At 30.4% G+C, this 3,293-nt stretch overlaps 1 long non-coding RNA gene across 1 annotated transcript in view; it reads right to left on the reverse strand.

Annotated features, from left to right (window-relative positions):
* LOC111089886 overlaps positions 1–2,715 on the reverse strand; it is an 11,542-nt gene extending 8,827 nt beyond the window's left edge. The window contains exon 1 of the long non-coding RNA XR_002614045.1: positions 2,649–2,715. This is a non-coding gene — a long non-coding RNA (uncharacterized LOC111089886). The remainder of the gene's footprint in view (positions 1–2,648) is intronic.
* Between the last annotated feature and the right edge of the window lie 578 nt (positions 2,716–3,293).

Here is a 3,293-nt window from a genome sequence, read left to right on the forward strand (position 1 = left end):
AATTCTGTGTATTACAAAGTTGTATCGAAAAAGAATAAATTAGTTTTAATTAAGAAAGGATTTGTATCGCTGAATCTTCTCAGAAAGAATTTATACCAGAAATTAAGTATTTTACAAGTATTTACACAAGATTCAACACTACATAGAATATTTTACGGCATGTATTTTACAAGTATTTACACAAGATTCAACACTACATAGAATATTTTACGGCATGGTATTTTACAAGTATTTACACAAGATTCAACACTACATAGAATATTTTACGGCATGGTATTTTACAAGTATTTACAGAAGAAGAAGAAAAAGAGTCAGAGAGGATCCGATTGAGGTGTCAATTTATCATCCTTTTCGTACTTAATGACGAGAATGGTAGGTTTAGGGAACACTATGAATGTTGGGATTGTGGGATTATCTTCAGCTAAGACAGTTTTATTTTTATAACAGGGCATAGTTAGCCTTTGAAATAAGTTGCCTTCAAATGTGATGGATACAATAAACTTAAAATAATTCAAGGAAGGCTTACTAAATATTTGAATGATAAGGGCTGGATTTAAGTGTTTTTTGTTATTGTTTTTTATAGTTTAGTTTAGTGGATGGGAAGGCCTAGATGGACCAACAGGTTGTCCTCCATTTATATATATGTATGTTACGTAAGTACAAGTTAAAACTGATTGATACAGACATAATTATATAGCCCTTTTTCTTAACACTCCGAAACATCTGACATTTTAAATACAGAAATGCAATACTATAGCATATAAGATTGGACTATATTTTCACATACTTCAGTATAACCCTTGTATAATACTGTGTTTAAAAACAGAAATCATCAGTACAACTATAAGAAAACTACTTTGGATAAGTCTTTTTTACCTAACTCGAGAAACAAGTTTCACTACATGCAGTTTACATGAAGTTTTTAAGTAAATGCAAAACAATCATTCTTATGTACTACATCCACCTCTTAACAAGGCCAGCTTCTCATCAGTAAAGGTGGACATGCAAGGCAACAAATGTGTTACTGATCTCTGAACTGTATTCTAAACTTTGGCTTTAAACATGTAAAATACCTTGAACTTGTAAACAAGGTTCTTGTTCTAGTAATTCATATAAAATAAATCTTCAAAAAATATCGTGGTTCAAAATAGCAAAACCATTTTTCACTGCATAATTGTTACACTTATAACTCATCATCCCAGGTTTCATTTCTTTTAATGGATTTGTAAACATGGTAAACAAACTCCAATTGGAACAAACAATGAGGTGATAAATGAATTAATTAAATAAACAAAAAAAAGACTGATTTAAAAAGTTAACATTTTCTTTGCAGCAATCTGAAAAATTATCTTACAACAGACTTCTTTAAAAATTTTCACCAACTAAAATATTAGAAGTGTCAAGTACAAGTCAAAGAAGGTCATGTGTTTACTCTATAAGTTGCTGGCTAAATCTTATTTAGAATATTGTTTCCTGTTTTGGCCACCATTTTAAGAAATGATATTGAGTTTTTGGAAAGGGTTCAGAGAAGAAATACCAAGAGTTTTCAGAAGTTATCTGATGGGTATAAAGATAAAATTTATGGAAAGATAAAGGTATTTTGTGGACATGATTGAGATTTTTCAGGTTTTTAGAGATTTGGAATCCTTAAGTTCATATAATGTTTTCAAAAAACTCTGCAAGCAATAAGACTACAGGGCACACGTTTAAGATATGGAAAACTCAAATATGTCTCCAGTTAAAGCAGTGTTGCTTTTTTTAATATCCTTTTGATTATATGGAATAGCTTGCCTTCAGGTTTGGTAGAAGCTATAATATTGAAGATGTCTGAGAGGAGATTAAATGAATATTTTGGAGATCGGGGTTGATTACCGACAGTGGACACATAACCCATTGTGTAGATGTGAACAAGGAAAACAACAACAGTACAAATGTATTTTGTAGTAGGTTGGTGCAGTGTAGTAGAAAGTAATGTTCACATGTCATCTCTTAAACATAAACAGTGACTACTCACATTTTGTTCAACAGCATGTTCATTGATTGTTGCAACATGGTAACATTAATTGATGAAGTTAAAAATATTTAGTAAACAAATTATTAATGGTAACTTACTTTCTTTGTTCATAGACTGATGTAATGTGATACCATCTACTGACCAAGATTAATATATTGACTAAAACATTGGCCACTTACTTTTTGGTCATCAGTTCCTTCATCAATTGATGTAATGTAATAACATCTACTGACCAACATTAATATATTGACTAAAACAATGGCCACTTACTTTTTGGTCATCAGTTACTTCATTGATTGATGTAATGTAATAATATCTACTGACCAACATTAATATATTGACTAAAACAATGACCACTTACTTTTTGCTCATCAGTTCTTTCATTGATTGATGTAATGTAATAACATCTACTGACCAACATTAATATATTGACTAAAACAATGGCATCTTACTTTTTGGTCATCAGTTCTTTCATTGATTGATGTAATATAATAACATCTACTGACCAACATTAATATATTTGTTAAAACAATGGCCACTTACTTTTTGGTCATCAGTTACTTCATCAACTGATGTAACTTAATAACATCTACTGACCAACATTAATATATTGACTAAAACATTGGCCACTTACTTTTTGGTCATCAGTTCCTTCATCAACTACTGTAGCATGGTTTCTGATGATCAAGTTAACCTTTTCATATGGAAGGTATTGGTTTCCTTTACAAATAAAACAAAAATTGAGACTAACACAGATACTTCAGCCTAATGTAGTTTATCTTTGGAAATTAAAATTTGTTGTATATATATAAAATGGCTTGACTTCTTTGGCCTAATTTCAAACATTAGCCAAATTAATTCAGTTACTGTATATTTCCCTCTATGTCAAAAACAATATTTCTGACACACTAGAAACAATTGAAACTGGATAGATAATAATATATACAGATAACTAGTTGACTCATATATCTTGTGAAATTTAATCAATAAAAGTGACACAGCTTTTAAACCACCTATCATTATATTAGCATAATATGCTTCCTTACTCAAATAAGTACAAGGATTAAGTTAGTAATGTCCTTCAGAGGTTATTAAGTTTAATATCTAGTGGTTTTCTTCCAACACATAGAAAGAGAGCAATGCAAAACCTTCTGTTCTCCAGTCCGACTGAGTACTTTGTCTGGTAACCAGTACATTGTACACTACCTGTTCTTCATATTATGGGTGTTTTTATTAAAGATTTTTCATTTTGTATGTCACTTCTTGTTCGTACTCGTTA

The sequence above is a fragment of the Limulus polyphemus genome, unplaced genomic scaffold (assembly GCF_000517525.1).
Source record: "Limulus polyphemus unplaced genomic scaffold, Limulus_polyphemus-2.1.2 Scaffold7752, whole genome shotgun sequence".
Lineage (NCBI taxonomy): Eukaryota > Metazoa > Arthropoda > Merostomata > Xiphosura > Limulidae > Limulus > Limulus polyphemus.